Here is a 12,141-nt window from a genome sequence, read left to right as displayed (position 1 = left end):
TGTGATATTTCTATTTAGAATGTCATTCTTTCAAAGTGAAATCAGGGTGACTCATTTAAGAGAAGTGTACCTAGATGCTGATGTGCACATATGGGTTAATAGTAGCAGTAAGAGCAAATTTCTAAAACAATTTTCAACTATCAAATACAGACGTGGAAATTTTATACTGTTTATATCAGCACTGCTCTTCCTAATAAGTACATATCCTGAATGTACCAAAAGACACCTTTAGCATTCTATTCTTCTCTATTCAAAATTTATTATCCCCAGAAATCTTGCAGTAAGAGAAATGACAGATATGGAGATATCCAATTGGTGTCCCTTTGCTTATAGAAGGCATCTAGGAACAGGAAAGGAGGCAATGTCTGGCAATTCCCTCTCTTCCTGCAGTTCCCTGCCCCAACCTCCATCTGCTGAGCAGTTATCCAGAGCAGATGGGGGAGGGAAACTGCTGACGACTGTCACCCTCCCCATGCAACTTGTAGATGCTTTCTGCCAGCAGAGCGACACCAATTGGATATCTACCGTATAAGTGAAGAATCACTAAGACTGTACATACTTCAAAACAGTACATGTAAACCATGGAACAAATGGACCAGTCTAGAAATAATAAAGCACACTGTAAAATTTGGAAGAGAAGGTATTCCACAAGAATATTCAATTTTAACTGATTAGCTGGAAATTAGAAGACTTTAAGCTATAAAAAGAGCCAAGCAATTAAAAATTACTAGCACAACCACTGCACTTTCCCTCCACATCATAAATATTTATAAGTCTGACAGTGTTCCAGAGATGTGCATCCTCTTAAAAATTCATTGATTATTCGCTGAAGAATGAATTGAAACAACACTTCACTTGTGACTTGAGAGTACAACTAAACTTCTCACTAGCAAGAAAGTTCACAGAAAATATTCCTAGAAATCACAACGTAACTGTAGACCTCGCTTCTTAAGCAAAGTATTCAAAAAATCAGCTACCAAATCCTACCTACTTATCACAGGGGAAAGTAGTAATTTTAACAAGTCACTGGTGTGCTAAAACAATAAAGGTGAGTTACATCACAACATGTTTTCTATTGCTTTAGTGAGAGAGACAAGGCAGGTCAAATGGGGGGGGGGGAATAATGGACAAGAAGAGGCTGTAGAAAACTTGGAAAGCTAAATGTAAAGAAGCAAAAAAAGGCTTTCAAGAACGAGGAGATTGTGCCAAGAACTCCCAAGACTAGCAATCAACCCAAGTGGTGAATAAAGCCACCTTTTCTATTTAATTTGGTGAGGGGAGGGGAAGATACAAAGATGACATGAACTCCTCTTCCCAGTACATATATACCACATACACTGATAAAACATCAACAGACCTGCCAACAACACCTGCACAAGTTACTGGCATACGGTAAAAAAGATTCAATTTGCTTTATTATTGCAGAGTCTGATCACCCTAAAAAAACCTTAAAAACCAACTTTTTACTGAGCTGTGTTTAAGAAAATATCCCACAGTGAATTCTGACACAGGACTCATGAGAATTCTTTTTCCAGATTCCTCTGCACAGCTACGGTTCATTCTTCATCGAAGTCATAATTACAATTCCTTCTACTGTGAAAATGAAGTTCAGGGGAGTTGTCTTCAGTAATTATTTAAACCTATACTTTCTCTATAGACAAAAAGAATAATTTAAAATTTTAAGTACCAATATAGTCAATACCTCATGTTACATTTGTTTCAGGTTGAGCATTTTCAGACTGCGTTCCGCAGCGACCCAGAAGTACCAGAAAGGGTTACTTCCGGATTTCGCCGCTCACACATGCGCACAAAATGATGTCACGTGCATGCACAGATGCGGCAAACCGCGACCCGCGCACATGCAGGTTGTGTTCTGTTCATGTTGCGAACGGGCCTCCAGAATGGATCCCGTTCACAACCAGATGTACCACTGTACCAGTAAACTGCTATGGGTAGTCAAGTTTTCTGAACCCTCCGTTTTCAGAAAAAGGGGAAACAATGAATGTTTTTTACATTAAGGTACTGAGGATGACTCCCTCCACCCTGCTCAGCTGATACAACGTTGCTGCTGGCTTCCCTCAACCCAGTGGGAAAGATGAGGATGGTGTAAGAAAATCTATCAGGCAGTCTCCTCATCTTCCTGGTTTGCAAGTACTATATAGTATAACTAACCAGTATTTGACTGAATTACTGACTACTGTATTCATTTTGCAAGTCAAATGGCCAACACTATATTGTACTCTTTAAAATCTGCAAAGAGCTAACAAGGTATCCCTGGCATATGCAAACTATTTACTCTGATGCACTTTCACTGAAATCAATAAGACTACATTATTATAAGTGGCCTATGAATCACTGTGTCATACGTACTGTAGCTATAGCAATGCCATCAAATAGTGTTAGGGGACAGGCAGCAGCTGTGCTTACTTGTGCTGCCTAGTCCCACACCTTTCTGTGACCCTGTCCCTCCTCATGATACCACAGTACACTCTTCAGTTTCCCGCTGCACACTTGCAGCATGACTATTTCTGTACACAACAATTTCACAGCAGCTTGAGTAAAGGCAGGGTGAAACTAACTGATGACTTTCCATCACTTTGTAAGCAGTGATGGCACCAGAATGCACATGGTACAAAAAGAAAGAACAGTTGTTTGTCTCAAAAGAAAGATTTGCTTGTTCAACCATGTTGTAGCTTGGGCGGGGGAGCCTGGACAGTAAGTACTACAGAAAATCCAAAGGCTCATGATCAGTAAATGAGAAAATCAGAAAAGGACTGGTGTGAAAAGCAGGGTGGCATAAATCAATTCCTGGTAACCTCAACAACAGATTGTGTGTTTTCATATATGTTTAAAGCCAATGGTTTCAAACTACTACTCTTAATGGATTATTTCTGGAGAATCCAAGCCATCTTTTAACTTTGGAAGTGTGAAACTCTTCTTAGCCAAGCAGCCAGCCTAGACAAAAGCAACATTACAGCATATGAACATTTGTTAGTGCAAGATACACATTAAGCCAATTTAATAATACAAGAATGTGTTGGATTCAGAAAAAAATCAATGTCAGACTGATTTTCCCCCTCCCCTATCAGTTCCCTGTAAACTATAAATCCTCACCCAGAGGTCAGCAGAACCTGTTGAAAATGATGGGGTGTGGCATAGGGACTGAGGGGGGAGGGAGAAGCCCTGAAAATCAGACTAAGGCAGCTTCCAGAAGTAGAAGCTGGATCCAACCCAATAATGCCAAGTACAAAAAGTGTTAAGCAATACCTTTTGCTGGATCAATTTATGAGTATCTCAGTTACAAAGAATTTTAACCAGCCAGAAAAGAAGGATGGCCAGTTATCAACCATTGGCATACCTAGCCTTTAGTATCAAAAATACTGTATATCATCCAATCCCTTACCAAAATGTAAGCACTCAGGATGAGAAATCCAAGTAGCTAGGGCAACAGATCACCAAAAACAGGGCCTCACAGAGTGGGCGGGGTATAAATAATTTATTATTATTATTATTATTATTATTATTATTATTATTATTATTATTATTATTATTACAAATTGAGGAACTAGACTAATGGCGTTAGTCACATATGACTAAAATATATCTTATTCCAAGGCCAATACAGCAACTGCCATGAGTGCTGGAAGGAAGACTGCTCCTTGCTGCAAGGCCCATTTTTACCTGGCCTAGGAGGCAGGGCCCAGACTCACATTGAACAGCCAAAAGGGACTCCTGGAAAGCCACTGAGCCATTGCTACAACAACTCTTGGGTTGGGGCAGCTGGCCAAAATGTTTCACAATGTTTTAGACGGTTCTAATTTTGGTTCCTCTTTTTTTGTTTTTGTTGGGCTGGGGTTCTTTAAATGTTTAGTTGGGGTTGGCGGTTATTTTAATTTGGGTATAACTGTAAACTGTTTATTATTGCTGTTATTATTATTAAGGAGTGTGGTGGAGTCTCCTTCTTTGGAGGTCTTTAAGCAGAGGCTTGACAACCATATGTCAGGAGTGCTCTGATGGTGTTTCCTGCTTGGCAGGGGGTTGGACTCGATGGCCCTTGTGGTCTCTTCCACCTCTATGATTCTATGATTCTATTGATTTCCATTGATTTATTGGTTTGTTGTCTGCATAGAATATTCTGTTTTTTAATGTTTGATGTTTGGTTGTGTTTTTATATATGCTGTAAGCCATCCAGAGTGGGCAGGATATAATAATAATAATAATAATAATAATAATAATAATAATAATAATAACAACAACAACAACAATAATAATATTGCAAAGTTTTCTGAGATATAATGAATTGCTCCTCCCCTTTAAAACACAATAGTCACAATCTATTAGCTACACCAGAATTGTTATATTTCAGCTATAAACAAGGTCCCTTGTATGGTTATTCAGAACTGCTCCTAGCAAATGTACTTTAACTTATAGCTCATGCTGTTTCGTGTATTGTTTACAACCTACTACCATAGTCAATGGCTCTAAATTACTAGGATCTGTTAAAAATGCTATAATATTGAATAAAAATGCACATCTGTATAAGTCACCATTTTCATGGAATGGCTTTAACTGCTTTAGGTGTGGACCATTCCACATACTAGTTTGCCAGCATGTGTATACAACAAGGAGTTGCAGCCCATTCTGGATTCATGATGACTATATGCATAAGACACACATTTGCTGCAGTAACATGTTATATGCCTATTTGTGCACCAAAATACATAATATTTGAATCCATCTTAATATTTTACAGCTTCATGTATGTGTATGTGTAGAAATCAATGAAATTTCACACAGAGACAAAAGTATGTATTTACAGTGCTAGCTTACACCCAATCCTACCAAATCCTAGATGTTAATGCTATAACATCCGCATCCAACTAGTGTGGGTAAGTGCCACAAGTCAGGCTCCAACAATGAGATAATGCTATCCTAGATGAACATACTGAAGCACATATGCAACCTGATTTGCCTTTGACATTCTGCCTCTTACTGTTTCTTTGAGCCAGATGAACAGGCAGACAAGCACTTAGTCATGACATGCCAGTATCAGGCAAGCAGGCCATGCTACACTGGTTTACTAGCTTTTGTTGCAAGTTGGCCACTTATGGCGTAGCCTGATCTCCTATAAGGAGAAGCCAGAGAGATTCCCCATGTCAGTACTTATGGGGAATCTCTGTAGCCTGTTTATGCAGGAGTGCCTACAGCAGAGACCCAACTGGCGATGCTGTAATGAAATCCACATACACCCTGTACGAGTTTTGCAATACAGAGGCTAAAACCAAAAAGACATCCTTAGTCAATATGCAACCTTAAGTGACATTTCCATGTTTAGAAAGTGATGTCAGTCAAATAAAATCCAGACATTGTTCATGGTGTACTTCTAATGTCAAAGCTTGAAGAACTACAAAAACTGGGAATTAGAAAGGTAAACATAAGCTAGAGCAACAAAACTATGCACAATATTTTTGTAACACTACAATTGTTTTTAAATACAAATTTATCCAAGCCCAATATATCAGAAAAGTAGATAGGGAAAGAAATGTGCATGCACAAAAACATCACTCATTTTGCTTTTCAGGAAACTACAGTTGTTTCTACAATACCACTAAGGTAAATTAACCCCCTCCCCCCAAAAAAAGATCTACCAGAAAGCCAGAAAGACACATAAATGTTGCCAGCAATAACCATGTATACACAGCTTCTTCAAATGAGATTTTGGCTTTTAGCCACTGGCATTCCCCAGGCACACTGTTGTCTTTACTCATCCTTCCACTATATTGCAGTTGCACGAAAACCACAAAGTGAAATCAGTGGGATTAGTTTTTCAGTCATCCATAGATTCACAATTCTATGACTAGAGCAGCACTTGCAGTCCTCTCCCCTCCCCACCCCAAAAAGATGAAAAGCAGGAAGGAGGTGTTTGCACCATGTCCCCCTCCTTCCAACAGAAGGAATGAAGTTCCCCAAGAACAGCAGCAGAACAATCTCCTGCTACACATTCTTCTGAATCACGTCCAGAATAGACTGTACAGGACAAGGCAATGGAATTAGGGAGATCCTGGACCACCACAACCAGCAGCCAAACTCCCCGGGTGCTAAGGACATTTTGCATCATGGTCATGTTGTATGGTGCCTGAGACTCAAGAGTGAAACGCCCCCCACCCACCCACCTGCTGCAGCGCAGGTCACCTGGGTTGTGCTGTGAGCGGTGTGAGAGTCAAAGTGCCGACCTGCCCAACACACAAGTAAAATTGCTGCTGAGAGATACTACCCCCGCTTGACCATATTGTAAGTCATCTGGATGGCGCTGCGGACAGCACAGAACTCAAAATGCCGCCTTGTGCAACTCACAAGTAAAATTGTTACCACTGAGGGAAACTTCCCCAGTGCACATTGCAGTATGAGCCAAAGTGCATGGCACCTCACAGCAGCCACACTGAACTGGCCAGGCCACCCGGATAGGTGCTTCTCTCCCTCCCCCCCCCCCCCCGATTGCAGGGCCAGGCTGGGCTCTGATGGTAGAGCCAGGAAGCTTGCTCTGAGCCACCAGCCAGTCATCACTGCTTCTCTTTTTCTGTGGGGTGCTCTCGGAGTGCCTGACTTCCGTTGCCTCCACCCACTTCCTCACCCAGCTCAGCTCCCTATGGCTGGCTGCAGTGAGTTTCCTCTCCCCACTCTGGTTGCCTTGGTGGCATTGTCCGCTCCTCCTCCTCCGGCTCCAGGACTTTTGCGGGGACCCAGCCTGGCTGCAGCCACGCCATACTGGCCCATGGGGCACATACCTCTGTGGGGTGGGGTGGTAAGGCTCTTAAAGCTGGCAACTATTAAAAGTGCCAAGATGACATGACAAAACTTGGAAGGAGCATGAGGAAGGACAATGAAGAGTATCAGCATGTGGGGACAATGCGGTTTGGAGAAACATGAAGGGATCATAGAATTGTAGAGTTGGGAGGGACACTGAGTATCATCAAGTCCAACCCCTAAAATGCAGGAATACGCAGCTGTCCCATACCTGCAACCTTGGCACCACTACTTGCCAGCACCAATACCAGCACCATGCTCTAACCAACTGAGCTATCACCTGTTGTGTTAAGCCTTGTCATGAGTGAGAAAGAAAGAGTTGGGGGGGTACATGTGGAATAACTCCCTGGAAGGGATATGTTGGCATTGCAGGAGTCAGCTTGGAGATGAGAAAGGGAATGTGAGTAGGCATGATGGATGTTGGGAGTGATACTGCACTGGGAAGCAGTTAAGAGTTTATCTAAAGGCTTTCTGGCAGAAGCAAAAGTTAGTAGTGGATGTAGGGGTTAGGTGCCATGTAAGAGCTATGTGTGTACCTATTGGGGGTGGGGAGAGACAGTTTTGCCAGTAACACCCCATTATTAGGATGGTTGGTGAGTCCAGGAAGTTGGAGCAATATCAGATAACATCTGCTGAGAAGGAAAGGTATTTGGGGATTAAACTTCATTCCTTGAGCTTGTGCTTTCCAGAACTTTTTGTTTGTGTTTTAAACCCAACATGCTTTGGTTAAGTTTTAGTTGCCTGGTTTAATGTACGTGGGGCATAATGTATGATATGCTTTTAATTTGAAATATACTATCTGGTTAGTTTATGACGGTTAAAGTGCAATTTACCTCAGACTATCACAGTAGTGCTTAAAATCTAAATAAAATTTGGAGTGGGGTCATTGAGGGACACTGAAGTCTTAGGTTGTGCAAACTGGTCACTCAAGGTGGATGTCTATGCCATCAGTTGTGTAGGCCTGCAATAAGTGTTAGTTGTTGTTTGCCAGAAAGATTACATAATATGAAGGAAAGGGGGTTTAGGGACAATCAAGAGCTTGTTTGCAGAGTGGAAGGAATGGAGTACCTTTTTCTGCCTTCCCACTTACAAGCACTCTCTGAAGACTAGAGAAGGGAGGCACATAAGAATATTAGGGGAGCTTTCTGCGGTCTTCAGATGAGGACTAGATCATATGAAAAATTAACATAAGATTTTGGCTGGAGTTCATTCATTTGCAGCTTTGTAATCTTGTTGTACAACAACAACAACAACAACAACAACAATAAAATCACCTAGACATTCTGTTAGTGCACCCGTAACCTAGTTTTCAGGTGTCATGTGGTGCCAAACTTGTCTACCTGAGTTTCTAACACTGACCACAACAACCATTTGAGTATGCAATGGAGGCATCCTGTACATGGAAACTTGCTTGCACATATGAATTACCCCTTAATGGATCGAAGTAGCACATAACTGAACTTAAACACATGCAACCAACATATCTGCTTTCAATGTCTTTATGTTCTTTTTAAATGGCCTGTACTACTGTGCATTTCCAAAAATTAATTTAGCCCATACTAAACATTTATTGATTGGCATGCAAGACCCAGGATAGGTCCTAAATGAAGTAGTCAGGACAGAATTTCAATCAAAAAGTGAGACATTCTAAATATGCGTACCATCATAAGGGATGGTATAACATACCAGATTCTGGATTTAGGGTGCAGTCCTTTGCACACTTACTTCAGTGGGACTTACTTCTGAATAGGCCTACCATCTGTTATTCCATTAAAATGTGTTAAGGGGGAAAAACTAAAGTAAATTAAGCATAAGGATGCCAAAAGTACATTGGACAGAAGAATTATAGTAAGTGCTATGTTATCTTTATGCAGCGTGCTAGCTAGTAAAGCTAGGCTGCTCCAGAAATGTTCATTTGACAAAGTCATATCATTGTAATACACTGGTGATTTACTGGCTTACAAAACTTCTGACAGTATCAGAAAATATTGACTCCAACATTACAAAGCATTACTTAACCATTGACAAAACAAAGGTGAAGAAAAAAAGATCTACTACAGTATTCTAGACTGGGTAATTCATGAGATGAGGAAATGCCTAAAGAATTATTTTGAATCTGGAATGATGCTGAAGCCTAAGATTTCAGAAGCATAAAAAGCAAGAGAAATGTTAAGTATACTAATTTTGCAAATTTTATTAATTTATTACATGCATAAAACTCTATTGCTTTTATTTCTACATGAATAGTGCTACTTTATTCGATAACGTCAAACTATATTTCATTTAAAAACTAGCCAGTAGAAAAACCTTCATGAACATTCTTTCCTCTGCAGGTGACATACAAGAGCATATTCAGAAGATATAGAAAAGGTAACAATTGCTTATTATAACATAAACCCCTTCAATAAGATAATTGTATACACTAATTTAGAAACAAAGTAACTTGCAATTGAGCTCTCCCCCACCTTATTGATATGAAACCCTGGTCCAATTCATCAGTGTGAATCTATGCTATAAACTTTTAAAAGTAATTTCAGAAAGAAAAATCAAGTTGCAAAATCAATTAGGGCCATAAATAAAAACACTACCACTATCCTTATTGTTCTTCTGAATGGCATTTTAAACCTTGGCATCTGATTTGGCATGACAGCTTTTTCAAAGGGAAGATGACAAATGAGAGTTTTACATGAGATATGTCAGGTGTCATATCCCCCCAAAGAAGTGTAACCCTAGGGTTCTAAAGATCATCTGGAACTACATCAAAATGAAAAGAAAGCTGCAATAGCCTTTAATTATAATTTCTTAATTTTCAAAGTTACTATCTTGCATATTTAGCATATGCATACAGTTATAGGAATGGCTGATTTGAGATTGACACACAGTAATGCACCCTTAACTGTGCTGCTAGAAGCAGGATAGATACAAGATCATTCATACTACAGTGGAACCTCGGTTTTTGTACATATATATACAGATGAGCACCGCAAAACCCAGAGTCGTCCGTGACTGGACTTAACGGTCAGGGGTCCCTTTACCTTTTATACAGGCAACTACCCATTGAAAATACAATGCAACACATTCTAGCTTGACTTTTGATCTTACAGAATGTCTTTTGGAAATATACCCCAAAGTAACTGATGCCTGGCTTTTTCAGTTTTTTAAAATACACAAATGTAACGTAACACTTCATACATCATAATTCTGCAAAAAAATTAATGGAATACAACAGAGCAACATTTTGATCTCAGAACCTATTTGAATGCCTTGGTGATAGAAAAGCATTTCTTCAAATACCGATGCAATCAAGAACCCAGACAGGACCCTTACACACCTTCACACAACCTAATTTTGTCACTGCTCCACTCCCCCTAAGAATAACGTAATCCTGCTGCTTCTTCAGCTAACATAATAGAACGCTAACACAACCCAGTCAACCATGCACAACCTTTGGGTTTAGGAAACCATTTATACAAATGTTACCAGTCTGCATCTACTGTAAATACATCAGCTTGACTAACAAAGGTAGTGGGGAAAGACCCTCTTTACTTCAGGACCTTCCCAATCTTCAATGAACCAATACTGAACTGAAAAATAGCTTGACCTAAAATAACATTAACATTACCATCTCTTTAACTCCCTTTCTAGCGCAAACAGCACACTTAAAGAAGGCATATTGCATTTTTAAGGAGCACCATATACACTATATAATTCAACAAATCCACAACTGTAAATAAATGTTACACTCCCCAGATCAATACTTTGGATAATTATTATTTGGCAACTCTTAACAGTCATTCACCCACCCACCCACCTTTCCTGTTGCCACACATTCCTCTGCATCTATTGGGTCGTCCAACATTTAGCACTCAGACCCACAGCGATCTAGGGGGTGGGCTGGTAATTTTTAACTCTACATCCTTAACCTAAGGGATATCACATAGCCAACATTTGAAATGAGAGCATGTAACAATTTTATTATTATTTTAAAAAATGTTGGAAGAGAGGGAGTCCCCCATTTTAACTTGAAAACTTAAAACCGAAACCCCCAGTAATATCCTCTTACCTTCATATAACAGCCACGTCCTTCCAGAGGATGATAATGGAGCAAGGGAGCAACCCAGAAAAGGGAAGCCAAAAGGTAAAGTGGAGGTGGGAAGGGGGTCTTGCCCCCCAACACACACACCTCACACACAAAAGGCTCAATTTAACCCGCAGAAAAGGCTCAGTTCAGTCGAGTTCTTGCACCCCGCGAGGAGCAGCAGCAAGCGAATAGGATGGGGGTCTCCAGCAACCGTTGCAGTGAGCGCCCCCTCTCAACTCAAAGCCCCCCCACATTCCTGCCGCAGACAGAAAGGCAAGGGTGGGTGGGTGGGTAATTGGGTGGGTGAGCAGGTGGAGGGAGGGGGGAAGGCAATGCAGCCTCCCCCCCTCCCCACCCACTGGACACCCCCTCCAATAGAGGGAGGGGGAGAGGGGGGAGGGGTCTCAAGCAGTCACCCCCTCTGCCTGAGGGAAAGGCACCCCCGGACCTTTTCCTCCCTCCCGCCCCGCAAGGAGGCTTCCCCCTCTCTTCCTTCTCCTGCAGCCGTGGGGCCGAGGCTGGGGGGGGGGGGGGAGAGGCGGTAGCTAAACACCGGGGCTCTGCCTGCCTGCACTGAGCGGGGGGCCGAGAACGAGCAGCAGCTGCTGCCGCCGCCTCCGTCTTCCTCCCCCTCCTCCACCCCAGAGCCTGCCTCCCTCCTTCCTCTCCTCCAGCCTGCCTTTAGACAGGCAGCAGCATAGCAACCAACATGGCAGCTGCGCAGTCACCCAGCGGAAAGTGGGAAGGGGGCAAGCTCTCGCGAGAAGCGCCCGAACTCTGCCCGCTCTCGCGCCCCCGCCCCTTCGCCTCTCCTCTGTCGCTGCCTAGCTTCTGGCTCGAATCACGCGACGGGGTTGGCTGCGCCGGCCAAAGCCCCGCCCGTCTCCCTTTCCGAGGCAGGCGGTTGGCTGGCCGGGACGTCCGTCCCTGCAAGGGCAGCGACTGCGCCCGTCACGGCCGTAAGCCTCTCCGAAGTTGAGGCTTCATTCAGAGCAACCAAGGGTGGATTTTTGCAGTATTTCGCGAGGCTCTTACAAAAGACCGGGGACGGAGAGCGGCTGCTTGAATGAGAGTTGTAGTGACACCTGCTGGCAATTTCATCCTGGGCTTTTTTATTTTGCGGGTCGCGGGTGTTTTTTCTTTTCCTTTTTCTTTTTGGAAGCGCAGTTTGTGCATTTCACCAGCTTTTTATTTTGGATCTAGCGCAGTTCTCTCGCCCGCCCTTCTTTTCTTGTGATCATTGTCCTTCGTTACGG

The 12,141-nt window shown here is 42.2% G+C and overlaps 1 protein-coding gene across 3 annotated transcripts in view; it reads right to left on the bottom strand.

Annotated features, from left to right (window-relative positions):
- The window catches only part of PTPN4 (protein tyrosine phosphatase non-receptor type 4), an 85,478-nt gene extending 73,858 nt beyond the window's left edge, over positions 1-11,620 (bottom strand). For 2 of the 3 annotated variants that reach the window (XM_083737426.1, XM_083737427.1), the window contains exon 1: positions 10,868-11,614. The gene's annotated coding sequence lies outside the window, so the exon portion shown is untranslated. Of the gene's footprint in view, positions 1-10,867 lie in introns of all 3 variants that reach the window. The other variant, XM_083737425.1, reaches the window with a different exon arrangement.
- Positions 11,621-12,141: the final 521 nt, after the last annotated feature.

Source organism: Podarcis gaigeae (assembly GCF_964106915.1).
Source record: "Podarcis gaigeae genome assembly, chromosome: 1".
In the NCBI taxonomy this organism is placed as follows: domain Eukaryota; kingdom Metazoa; phylum Chordata; class Lepidosauria; order Squamata; family Lacertidae; genus Podarcis; species Podarcis gaigeae.
This window is presented reverse-complemented; position numbering and strand designations above follow the sequence as displayed.